This window comes from Mustela erminea, chromosome 1, assembly GCF_009829155.1.
Source record: "Mustela erminea isolate mMusErm1 chromosome 1, mMusErm1.Pri, whole genome shotgun sequence".
NCBI lineage: Eukaryota > Metazoa > Chordata > Mammalia > Carnivora > Mustelidae > Mustela > Mustela erminea.
The window spans coordinates 178518439-178532796 of record NC_045614.1 but is presented as its reverse complement, the minus strand read 5'-3'; positions in this window follow the sequence as shown (position 1 = coordinate 178532796).

The window sequence follows — 14358 nt, the reverse complement described above, 5'->3', positions numbered from 1 at the left end:
TCGAGCTCCTTGCTGGGCAGGGAGCCTGCTTCTCCCTCTTCCTCTGCCTGCCTCTCTGTCTGCCTGTGCTTGCTCGCTCTCTCTCCCTCTGTCTCTGACAAATAAATAAATAAATAAATAAAATCTTTAAAAAAAATTTTAATTTCAATGAAGTTTAGCTTATCAATTCTTTCTGTTATGGATCATGGTACCTTAAAATGATAGTATTTTAAAAATCATTGCCAGGGGTGCCTGTGTAGTTCAGTCATTAATTGTCTTCCTTTGGCTCAATTCATGATCCCAGGGTGCTGAGATTGAAACTCACATCTGGCTTCCTGATCAGTGGGAAGCCTGCTCCCTCTACCACTACCCATGCTTGTATTCCCTTTCTCACTGTCTCTCTCTGTCAAATAAATAAATAAAACCTTAAAAAAAAAAAAAGTCATTGCCATAATCCAAGGTCACCTAAATTTTCCCTTTTGTTTTTTTCTAGGTGTTTTTTACTTTTGTCTCTTATACCTAGTTCTATGTCTATTACGATTTAGTATTTGTGATAACTGTAAGGCTTGTGTCTAGGTTCATTTTTTGGCATGTGCATGTCCAGTTTTTCTAATATCATTTATTAAGAAGACTAACTTTGCTTCATTGTCTTACCTTTGACTCATTGCCAAAGATCAGTCAATTATATTTATATGAGGTCTTACATCTTTATTTCTTTTGAGTATAGTTGACATGTAATATTACATTAGTTTCAGGTGTACAACAGAGTGATTTAACTTCTCTATATGTTATGCTGTGCTCACCCCAAGTGTAGGTGCCATCAGTCACAATACAATTCTGTTAATGTATCATCAACTATATTTTCTACACTGTGTCTTTTATTTATATGAGACCTTACATTAAAACAAAAACAAAAATAAAAACAAATGCAAAAAAATTTCCTTGATTGTCCTCCCCAAAGCATGTAATCACAATATTGACTTATTACATTTAAAACTTTATTTTAAACTTTAAAAATGTAAATATATTTAAAAGATAACATTTTGAGCCATTTTTATATAAAATAACACATTTATTGAAGAAATATTTTAAAATGTAGATTCAAGATTAAGGAAAAATATTATAATACCATCACCTAGAGATTATTGTGACATATGTTGATACACATATTTCTTACTATTTTTCATTTATTTTGTCATTTATTTCTTCAAAAAATTAGGAACTAATCTTATATGATCCTTTTCACTAATACTCATATTGGAATATCTTTTAATACAAATAAATACACTTCTGCAAAATGTTATTTGATGGCAGGATACATTTAGTTTATTTTGATATTTTACTTCTTTAGTTAATTAATTTTAGGGCTAAATCTTTTTATAAGCATTTGATTATTTGATTTGATTATTCTTTTTTTAATACTTTTTTTTTTAAGATTTTATTTTTGTATTTGTTAGAGAGAAAGAGAGAGGGAGCACAAGCAGGGGGAGTAGCAGGCAGAGGGAGAAGCAGGCTCCCCACTGAGCAAGTAGCCCGATGCAGGAATAGATCCCAGGATCCTGGGATCATGACCTGAGCTGAAGGCAAACACTTAACCTACTGAGCCACCCAGGCATCCATGATTTGATTATTCTTTTTTTTTTTTTTTTAAGATTTTATTTATTTATTTGACAGGGAGAGAGAGATCACAAGTAGGTACAAAGGCAGGCAGAGAGAGAAGAGAAGCAGGCTCCCTGTTGAGCAGAGAGCCCAATACGGGGCTCGATCCCAGGACCCTGAGATCATGACCCAAGTCGACAGCAGAGGCTTAACCCACTGAGCCACTCAGGCACCCCACCATGATTTTATTATTCTTAATATAAGATCTTCAAAAAGACATCTTGGTTCAAATGCCTCTCTCTCAATGCCCTCACACTTTAGGGTTTAGCTGTGTCTATCTAAATTTCTTTCCTGAATCTCCAGGTCTGGATCATTAGAGAACTGGAAACCTTTGGTGCCATACTGATTAAGGCAAATAAGATAACCAAAAGAGACCTCTGCAAATTATGTTGTTAGGTCACTTACCTATGATACTGAAAGACACTTCTTAAATAATTGCCAATGTGGTCTTTCTTTTTTTTTTTTTTTTAAGATTTTACTTATTTATTTTACAGAGAGAGAAAGTTCACAAGCAGGGGGAGCAGCAGGAAGAGAGAAAGAGAGAAGCAGGCTCACTGAGCAGAATGCCTGGTGTGAGTCTTTGGCTCATGACTTGAGCCAAAGGCAGTCAACCAATTGAACCACACAGGTGCCCCTGTGGTCTTTCTTTTCTACTTGAATTTGGACTCAATCATTAAAGTTAAGCTTCTCAGGATTTGAAACAAAAACAAAATGTACTCCTTTTTTTTTTTTTTTTTTTTTTGCTTGTACCAACATAGTACCATAGACAGGGAATTTATTTGCTTGCAGTTCTGGAGGCTAGAAGTCCAAGTTGAAGATGCCAGGAGGGTTGGTTTCTTCTGGGAGGAGGCTCTCTCCTCCTTGTAAATGGCTGTCTTCTTCCAGTGTCTTCACCTGGTCTTCCCTCAGTGTCTATTTCCAAATTCTCTTTTCTTTAAAAGTCACCAGTCATATTGGATTAGAGCCCACTCTAATGTCCTCATTTAACATTCCCTCTCTAAAGACTCAGTCTCTAAAACCTAATACCACATTCTGAGGTAGTGAGGGACAGAACTTCAACATATGAATTGTGAGGGAATACAGTTCAGCACACAACATTTACGTACTTTTATATCATTTCTTCTAGAAAGAGAATAGTAATCTTCTTATTTGTCTAAGCTATAATGATGAGGATTTAAGATAGGAACATGTTGCCAATCAGTAAACAAATCCTTCCTCATCTAATCGTTAAGATTCATGACAGTTGGTACTAGGTCTGTCTTGTTCATCTTTATCCTCACTGACTAGTATGTTATCTAAAATAGAGCAGGTACATAGTAAAGATCTGTGGATTAGATGAATAAATGAAAGAAATATCCATTTACTTAAGAAACTGTGATAATTGGTGCTAGGAAAAATCAAGGAAGTACTGTGTTGCTTTCAAAGAGTGTGTAATATCAAGGGAAGGATTATAACATTTGAAGTCTGAAAATAAAGCCATATTGCAACTCAAATGCCCTCAAGTGTTAGGGAAGTAATTTAAACGTGTGAAGCAGCTACAAATAAGAAAATAAGCAAAGATACAGCCTTCTAAAAAATAGAAAATCAATGCTAAAGCTAATGCAAGTATACTTTTTCAAAACCATAACGATACTGTGCTACCAAACAAAATGTGTCTGAGGGTTTATTTAGGACCACAGGATATCAGTTCTCCATTCTTCTTTAGGATATGCAGTTGCATTATTTTATAGACTTATAAAAAGATAATTAAAAGTAAACAGCCAATGAATAGCATAGGGTCTTCAGTATACATGGTATGTACTCTCCAATCTGAAAAAGCACTGTAGGCCTGATAATTCAATTTATACATCAAACCATTGCCAGACAGCAATATGATCTAGGCAATCTTTAAATGTCTTTACTGGTTTAAAATATGTAATTCCATAAAAATATGTAGAATTTTTTAATCAATTTATAGTGTATATTAACTAATAATAATAAACTTAATTTTTGCCAAGTATAATTATATATGTGTCCTTGAATATATATGATTAGCTAATTGTATTTAGATTTTATTGAAACAATTTTTAAAATGTGTTTCTGTTGTTCTGCAGTGGCTTATAGGTTATTTACAGAGATTCTGCACAGATTCAAATCACTTTGGATCCATTCCCATGAACTAATGTTAAGTCTTTGCTTTTTCATAGCAGCTATCAATTCCCTCCCTGTTGAGCTATTCACATGTCTCAAATAAAGGAGTATATTATCAAACGTTGAATGAATTCCTCTACCAAAACATATTCTCTCATAAAAAGAAAGTAAATGATGAGTATTTTATATTCTACATTAAGCCCAGCACTTGATTTAACCTAGAGCTATATATACATATAAATTTTCATAGACACAGTTAATATGTTTCCATTTTTATAGCCGTCTCAAACTTTTCAGATAGAGGTGAAGGGCTGTTTAATCTCTTCTCTTTGATTTATGAACAGAATATACGTTTCCAGAGCTTGACTTGCTGGTTCAACTGTTGGCTTTTTGTTGTTGTTGTTTTGGAATCAGATATTAAATTGGGGAAGACATTTTAAGATTTTAATAAATATTACATGTTGCTCTTTAACACAAGAGGGATTTTCTCTCTCTGAAGGAATTTAGTATTCCTGAAAGGTTTCTGTAGGGCATTCTTTGAGATGCAAAATTACAAGATGCAGCCAGAAGCAATGGAAACTTCTCTAAAACGCCCAGTTGAGGACCCTGCTGAGCTAAAATGTCTCCACACGTTTTCCTGCTCATATTTAGAAGAATTGTAAATCGCTGGAAACAGCTACTTCATTTCTGTTCTCCCGCCAGTGCTTGAGTCCTAGGAGACATTCCAGGGGATATGGGCTTGATAGCTTCAGCACATCCTGCAGAGAGCTCCCCTCACAAAGCTCAGCTGAGGTGGCCACCTTTGGAAAGGACATGTTTCCAGCCAGCAAGAAGACTGCATTATCTCTTCTCCCTAGGGAGCAAGATCCCTTTTGATCAAGTTTGCAGTTACTTCAGGGTCAGAAAGGAGTACCTTGTACTAGTCTTGCTGGCTTTTTCCCAGCCTCTGAGTGGAGTCCATCTGCTTTTCCGCCGGCACATGTTTAAACCTGAGCAGCGGCATTAAGAAGGGAGGGGTCAGGAGGAGGATAAAACTTAAAGAAATCCAGGTATACATTGGTAACCAGATGTTTCAGTTGGAGGGAGCAATCCCACAATCTAGTTTGCGTTGCTGAACTACACTATCTTTCAGCACCCCAAGTTTTTGGCATCTCTCAGATTTAGGGTTCATTAACATCCCCCTTTTAGAAGTACATTTGCAGGACAACAGGAGAAGGAAGGTTTCCTGTCTGATCAGATCAGAGTACTTTGCCTCCAGAAAAATTCCATCCATGTATTAAAACAAATTTTAAACTAAAACTTTGAATTCAGTTATCTTTAAAAGGAAAAAAAAAAAAGACTTTATTTTATAGGTATTTTTCTAATAGTGTGAAACCATATTCTATGAAGCGCTTACTTTACCTATGGAAATTTGTTATATGTACGTGTTCAAAGGTATAATAAATCACCACACAGTGTCATGGGTGATAGCAAAATAGTAGGTAATTAACCTTTAATTAGCAACAAAACTCCAAAATATTAGCAAATATGGATGTCATCACCTTTTTTGAAGAGAATTTTTTTCCCCTTTGGTGAGTACCAGAGAGTTTCTCTAGATTCCAAAATGAGATGTAGACATTACTGATGTTTGAAGATCGGCTGGAGGGAAATATTGCTGATTGTGGCCCAAAGGACAAAGGGGTGAAATTTAGGGAAGTTGATTCTTCTAATCTGTCACTAACTGAACATATAAGCAACATGGAATGCATTGTCTTGCAGTAAATTAATGCCTGTGATTTCTTTTCTTCATGCCTACTCTGAGGGAACATTGCTTCTCCAAGCGCCGGCTGCAGACCAGCAACCTCCAAACCACTCCAGAGTTTTTAGAAATGCAAGCTCAGAGTTCTGGCAACAGAATCATGAATTCAGAATCCGCATTTAACAGGTGTCCCTGTGTTTCATACATACATTAGAGAAGGCACCATGTGTAAATTAACTGCAAGGCTCCTTTCTTCCATAATCCATGATTACATGGAATAAAAATCCCATATGGTGTTGATACTTCAGCATGGTTTCCGAATTTAGCTTAAAGGAAGATTCATGTCCTTGCCCTTTGCAGAACTGGAAAGCAGGTGACCACTGTGGATATTTGTATTTTTTTCATGTAAGCATATGTGTATTTTTTTTGTGTTTTAGGCTGGAAAGAAGGAAAGTCAAAGTCACCGGGGGACATCAAAGACAATGGAGGGAGTGAGACAATATTTATTCTCCATCTGTCTTCACCTAGTTTTGAAATTCTAACAAAAAAGGCATATAGCCAGAAGTTGAATAGCATCATTATAATTCATGATGATTTGGCAACAATTCAGAGAAGAAGCACCCTTCCCATTTTCTTCAGAAAGTACCCATGGGCATCACAGAGCAACAGAAGTAACTGCTCTGCCCAGAAGACTATTCAGGGAGTCATCGTGATTAGGGGGTATGGCACTGGGAGTGAGCCTCCCTCAGATTGCCTTTAATTATTGTATGGATGTCATAGAAAAGAAAATGCATAGACTGCTTGGAAACTCATAAACACATTGGGGATGCCTAAAAACAACTGCCCTATAGTCAAGACCTAAGAGTAAGCCCATCTTTCCCTTCATACCTGCCAATGTTTTAGTGGATCATACTCCTATCCAACCAATTGCTCAAGCCAGGAACTAGGAATAATCTTTGACTTCCTTCTCTACTATTTCCGTATTAGTCAATGAGTAAGGATAATCAATTAAAAATCCTAAATATTCCTTACCTCTGGGTAGAGGGAAGAGAGAGCTTCCCTCTAATCTTACTGTTACACTTCCCCACTTGGGGCAACATCATGTCCCAGGACCAACCCTGCAACTAGCCACCTTAAAATCTGTTTGCTTTTCTTCTAATCCATTTTCTTCTAATCCATTTGTCATGGTTTGGAGGTCCATTTTTTATCTTGTCTCTGCATAGCTAGCTAGTTCCATCTCCTTTCATTTCCCTACCACTTATGTACTATTTACGTATATGAATTTTAGTTTTCAGATGTAGAATGCTTTAGTTTCCACTCTTTCTACATGTTTTCCCCAGTTTGGTGGGCTATCCCTTTTCAATTGAGCCAAAGTGTTACTCATCCTGCAAATGCTAACTTCGATTAAACCTAAATAAAATAATTAATTTAGACTCCTGCAATGTATAGATTCTTATGGATCACACAACAGGTGGAGATTGCCTCCTCTCAGAGATTACAGGGAGGTTCCTGGAGGTTTACTGGGACCGCGTTTTTCACAGTAAACTAGCTAATGGATTTTAAAATGGAAACTGCCCTAACAGAACAATAGGTGGGTGATACACTTCCTTCAGAGAACAATTCCTCAACAGCATCATCTCCACAGCCACTCTTGTTCTTTCAGGCAAACAGAACATAAGCTGGGACTAATTATAAGAAAATCTGAGTGACTAAACAGATGGACTGTAATACTATTTCTAGTTAATCATGTTCCCTATAGTAATTGTGTATACATGGCTTTGAGCATATAATATCACAAAACAATAATCCCGTTAAGAGTTATCAGGATGGCTTTGCATTAGCTATTTCTGCTTCCAGCAGACAGCTTTGTGACACAGAAAAAAGCATGGTGAATTATAGCAGCCTGGTTCTCCACACTGATCCTCTTTACCACCCGTTACAGAAACAAATCTAACAAGTGGATTAGTAGGCTTCTCTCCCCCTTGCATTCTGGACTTTATTCTAAAAGGGAAACTTTTAACTCCCAGAGCTAAAGCTCTGCACAGATCCATGGTCTCACTTCCCATAAGCTGTGTGTGACCAGTTCTCTCTGATATTTATCACATGATTGTATTCATAGACTTGTCTAAAGATCCAACAATACCATCAGAATGAAGTAAATTCCTCTGAGATAGCTGAAATTCTGTTCTTCCCACTCCAGGAAAATTGTTATTTTTGTCCTTTTCAGGAACAAAATTATACCAGGGAGTACATGAGCAATTTAAAAGACTGTGAAAAAGACTTACAGACCTTCTGCAAAACATTCTCTCCCTCAGTGGACTCACAATTTGAATTATTTGAAGAAAGATAGGGAAAAAAAATGAAAAAGTCAATACAGAAATTCGGAGTACTACATCTGTAGTACTTTTGGGGTGGGGGTGGGGAGGATGGTCCTGATTGACTCCCAGGTGTGTTTTTACCATAAACAGATATCAATTCTAAGTCCTCTAACATGCACACAGTTTTCAATACACAGGAACATCTGAAGCCAAGCGAGCTTTTCGTCTTTCTTCTGGTGAACATTTTACATAGCTGTTGTGAGATGGTGTCCTCAGGAATTCCTCTCTCCAAGATTCCTTTTACTGGACATAATATCCCTCCCAACTTGGAAATGTGAGCAGGCCTATATATTTCCCATTTCTTGACTGTTCTGGCAATTTTCCCTGAAAGGGAGGAAAAGCCCTATAAAATTTCTTTGGGCCCCCAAAGCAGAAACATCTGCTGGAGTCATGAGTAGCTTGTTGGCGCTGCTGCTCAGTCCCGGCCTGGAGTTGATTATCTCCCTGTTCTACCAGTGTCCATGCACTCAGTGAGGAACGCGGAGAGAGGCTTCTGGGAAGACTCATTATAAATAATGAGAACACGGAAGAAGAAAGAGGGAAAAGGTTCAAGCTACTTTGGCCTATGCATTTCGCAAGTTTCGCAAACTAAAATCATTAGACCACCAAACTATTCAATTAGGAATCGAGATTTAAGAAATCTGGCCATTGATTTCTGTAAATACAGCTGCTTGGCAAACACAAAGAAAAAGAGTAACAGATTCTTTGCTTGATCCTTTTTCCTTCCAGAAAAGGGGGAAAAAAAAAAGTTAGTTATTTTAAGTGACACGCTGGGGAAAGGATTGGTTTTTGACCTGTCTGGAAGTTACCAGTTCCATGCTACCTCACAGTGGACCTGGCAGGGAGTAGCATTTTCTGGCTTGAGTGTGCAGGCATTTTTGTCCTTTGAAATAGTCTAACAGGTGCAAGTCAAGTCCTGCTAGGAATGCTTATGTATGGCAGTGTACTGAGCTCTTTCCTAAATTAATTCACTCCATCCAATGTGCAATGTAACTTGTTGCAAAACTTTTGGTGTGCTGTCAATTCAATCAGTTACTTCACAGATGAAAATAACCCCAGTTCTTTGCATCTTCTAACAACTGACAATTTTGTTACTTTTCTACCATCAGTTTTTCTAATGTTAACAACTGACAGGGTCAAAATGCTCTCTGTCATTCTGGTAGGATTTGCAGGGAAAGCCATGCAAACTTATTAGATTTTAAAAGATTCATATTATAAGGTAGACCTGACAGGTACACAAGGAAAGCTAAAAATGAGTGAGCTATGTCTGTGGAGTCAAGTTCCTTGGTTGTAAGAGCAGGTGACTTATTGTCTGAGACAGAAGTTCTCATACTTCTGAAACCCCTGGTGGGCTTGTTAAGGCACATTGTGCTAAGTACCTCCCACTCCAGAGTCTTGCATCCGGGAGGTCTTGGGTAGTTCATTTCTTATAGGTTGCCAGGTGTAGGACGTGGAGCTGGCCTGGGGCCACACTTTGTGAACCAATGTTCTAAGAGACAGTGGGAGGAGCCAAGTCAAAATCCCGGGATGCCTGTCTCTAAGAGTTAGGCTTCCCAGATTTCCAAGTAAATGAGTTACCAACCAGGCTTACTTTCTTCTAACCTTGGGTGCCAAGTATATCTTCACCTATAGTCCACCTAGTAAGGGTCCTATTTTCACGCTAGGATAGTCTAAGCTGATTATTTGACCCAAGCATTCTCTTTGTCACATCTATATGTCTATATGCTATATATATGCATAATTATTATTATATATAAAATTTTCTTCAGTTGTGGTTTTTGGACAATTAATTGTTGTGATAACAGTGAATTTTAATTCTTTTCATATTAAAGTCAATTCTACCCCAAAACCCATCCCTCCCTCCCTCCATAAACACCTAGAGTCATAAACACCACCAGCAAGTCTCTCTTTACAAATGAGTTTGATTTCCCATCACATACTGCTATCAACTTCTATACCTAGAGGCAAATGTCAGCCTCCTGCATAGAGCAGAGTGCCCTCTGTCCTCTTCTCCACGGGTACTCATCTGCCTCTGAAACCTTCCCTTACAAACTCCTCGTTTCTCTACTTCTTTAATAAACCTCTCTACTTCTTTTAATAAACCAACAACTCTGCTCAACAGACACAATATACACAAACACCTGATTTGCCTGGAGTCTTTGTTAATGTAGTTTTGTTGATTTTTCACAGGATATCTTTTAAAACAATTTTCATGATAGTGTTTTTGCTAATAAAGAAGTTTAACAAAAAGCATTTTTGATAACTCCATCCTAATAAACTCATATTTTAGTAGTTTATTATATTCCTATAGTTTATTATAAATAAAGACCAAAAAGACTTTGAGATGTTTAAGATGTTGTAAACCAAGTGGCTCCCAGGCTAAGACTGATTTCTGAGGACTTGCATCTTTTAATTATTAACATTTTATTTTGAACTCGTTTTAGATCTAAAAGAAAGTCACGCAATGGTATAAATTCTCCTTATGTCCTTCACACCACTTCCCCTGACGTTAATATCCTACATAGCCAAATTGTTAAATATAGTAGTTGTCTATAACTTAAAAACAAAGCAAGGTCAATATAGAGCTTTTATATTGTATACTGATCTCTTTTGCTATATCACAAGTGACTGGGTAAAACTGAATGGTCATTCAAAGATCAGAGAAGGAATGTTATCATTCAGTGCAGCCTAAGAGGCCCTCCAGTGCCCATTGGCATGCCTGACAGATACACTGAGGTCAAAGCTCAAGCTTGTAAGGGCAATGCATGGGCACAGAGTTCTTTGTGGAGGTTGGGGGCACCAGTCCTGCAAGTCCAGACTTCTACAGGCACCTTGTAGCTATAGCTCTGTACACTCCTGTCACCTCTCACCTGGCTGCCAGGAGGAGGTGGGGCACTACTCAGGACAGGAGCTACTCAGTTCCTGCATCCTTACCACATGGAAGGATCTCCCTTTCTGTCAGCTCCAGCCACTCTCTCTTCACTTTCTCTGATTATCCCCTTTTATCTTCTCATTTTCACAAAACATCTGCCATCTTAAAGGACCATTGAGATCTGTCAATTTCAATAAACTAAAACATGAAGCTATTCCTAGTCTTCCAGGGTGTGGTGGGAGAATGATATGCTAACGTCAATACATTTTCTCCTTTTCTCCAATACATTGTCCATAATACATATATCTTCCAAGCCTACAGTATAGTATTAGGAATGTTAAGTACATTGAATTGCTTTAGTCCTTGATAGAGTCCATAAGTAAATACTTTGTGGGGAAAAAAAAAAGGTCTGGGTACCTGGCTGTCTCATTTGGTAGAGCATGTAACTCTTGATCTCAGGGCCATGAGTTTGAGCCCAACGCTGGGCAGAGAGAATACTTTAAAAAAAAAAAATTCTAAATTTAATATTATCAAAATATACAGAAGGAAAAGAGAACTCATATTAAATTTCCAAACTTTTGGTTTGGGGTAAAGAGGGAAGAAGGAAAGCAGGCATGGTAGTACAGGAAGGGAAGTTAATAGGTCACTATGGCAAAGATGATCAAATGTTTAAAAATATGAAGAAACTGTTTCCTATTGAATATTGCTGTGCATTATATTTAATAATGTTTTAATTTTATTGATAAGACAGGTTCTAATTCATTTAAATCAAGTTTGGCCAATATATGAAACACTTGCAACCATTTTGTACTCATTTGCCATGACAAGTATGCTAAGTGATCACAGCAGTCTACAGTCCTGAATCCTAAGAAATTCTCAGAACATTTTACCATAATGCTCCAGACTTCTATCTGTGTATTGGAGTTAATAAATGGCCCTTCTGAATCTCTGTGTTTGCTTTGGGGAAGTCTTTATCATTTTAGTCTATGTTTCGTATGTTGGCATTGTGATACTTAAGTTAAATTGAAATGCTATAATAAATGCAGTAGATATTATATATTAAATGAGGTAATAAATATAACACAAAAACTTAGAAATATATTGCTGGAATGCAATGGGTGTTTGCTTTCTAGGTAACAGTCAAAGGTGTTTATTTCTGGTTCATAAGAGATGCATTAATATTAATGTTAATATTCAATGACCAGGCTCTTTACGCCTTGAGGCTCCCCTTTAATTGCTCCATCCAGCCAGCAAAAGAGAAGAAAGAACATGGAGGAGACAAATATTCATCTTAAAAGCCTTGCTGTGAAGGTGATTCATATCACTGCTTCTCTCATTCTATTGATGAGATCTAGTCATATGGACTCATTGACTTTTAAGAGAGGCTGTAAAATGTATTTTTAGCCGTGATCCCAACTGCAATCCAACCACTGTGGATGGCGAGGGTGGGTTTTGGTAAGGGCCAGCGATCCCTGAAACAGGTATCACTGTCCTCTGATGGCAGTTGGTGGAATTACAAGCAGTGATTTCTCAAGACAGCAAGCCGACTCCATCTTCTTAAATGTATCATGAAAATGTAGATGTCAATTTGGACAGTTGGAAAGTAAGCACAGGGACATACTTGAAGACAGGCCAAAAAATAAGGATGAATTAAACTTTTTAAAGCACGTAAATATATCAATGTTCACTGGGTCAAAATCTCACGCTTAATATATGGGAACAATGATGATTTATTTTCTAAAAATTATATTGAAATTAAACTGCTAAATTTGCAATAAAATGTTTAGACATTTGCAAAAACTAGAAAAAGTGATGTTTTCCATAACTTCTAAAAGATTTTCTATTTTTATACATTCTAATAAATTGTTATATTTCATCTCATTGCCTCCAATACAGGAGTAAATCCAAAAAAAAAAAAATGATTTCATATTTATGTTAATTCATGTTAGAAACTCCAGAAGTAAAATGTTGATTGTTTTACACTTTGAATCTCACATATTCTAATAGTTGCACCTCAGGATATTAGAATGATGTAGATGTAGTGATATTTCCAATGCCAAGAAAGCCATTATCTGAGAAACAATCTCATGGAAGTCCAGAAATAATTATATAAATACATGGGTTACCTGGCCTACATGGGAAGAAAAGGACTGGGAAGCAATATGGGAATGGCATATTATTTTTTTCAGGTTCATCGAGATCTCTGCAGTTTTGGGCTACATGTGTGTGCATGGCATTATACATCATATGAATAACATCTCACAATGTACCTTATCCTGTTTTCTTCTCCCAGATCTTCTGTGAGTTTTATAAAATACAAAATCACATGGGAAAACACACAGGAAAATGTGGTCCAAGTTTCACAACAGAATCAGAATGTACACTGGAAAATTCAGCTATGACTAATGATTGGACATACAACTAGACAATCACCAAAAACTTCCAAAATTGAACCTTGGCCTCTGTCTTCTATTTACCTATAACAATAAGAGGCTTTCTTCATCCAGTAAGATAATCAAATTAAACTTTTAAGTCTCTCAAGAAGAAAACGGAAGGGTGCCTGGGTGGCTCAGTGTGTTGGTTAAGTGTCTGCTTTAGGCTCCGGTCATGATCGTGGGGTCCTGGGTTTGAACCCCACATCAGGAAGCTCGTTAGGTGACCTCTGTCTCCCTCTCTCTCTCTGCCGCTCCCCCTCCACCTCCCCAACTCATGCTCTTTCTCATACTCTTTATTGCTCTTTCTCTCTCAAATAAATAAAAATAAAATCTTAAGAAGAAAAAGAGCAAACGTTTTAAACCTGTTATTCTTCCATATTTGATTAAAATTATAAACAATGGTAATATTGATTATAACGATAAAATGATCCACACAAAGGACTGTTGTGAAAACTATTATATAAAAGCTTAGAGCAGTATCTGGCTAGCATACAAAAAGCATTTGATAAATATCAACAACTGCTAAATATGGGGAAGTATTTCTAAAAATTGAATGAATATATTTGTTTTTATTTTCAGAATCAGATGAGAAACGTAAAGGCAAATCTTAATATTTGTTCGTGGAAGAGCAACATGAATCATTACTCACAAGTGGTTCCCCATATCTGATTGCTACACCATTGTCTCATTAGAAAATAAAACACATACACACCCTACACTTAGCACATGAGAACTCTGCCAGCATGAACACATTAAGCTTCATCAAAATGCTTTCGGAGTCCATGAAATGCTCTGCTATACGGAAGCCACCAGAAGCAATTATTAAGTGACTGGGGAGATAAAAGTAGCTATTAGTACTGCACACCTGCCGTTCTCCCCTCTGCACTTTGATCTAACAGATGATGATTTGTAATGGCACAACCTCAACACCCGCCCACCTGTAGTTTATTAGGAAATCAGCCAAGTAACAGTTTTGCTTAGTTACTAGGAGCAGGGAGCTAGACACACACCATGAATTTTTGTCATTTCATAGGTGATACTCTCCTCCAGAAATCACCCTTAGCACCTCTGCTGCCCTTTGGCGAGTGATATGCAAATTAAACATCCCAGTGGGCATCTATGCCTCTTCCTATTCAAAAATCTGGCTTTATGAATTATTGTATTGTT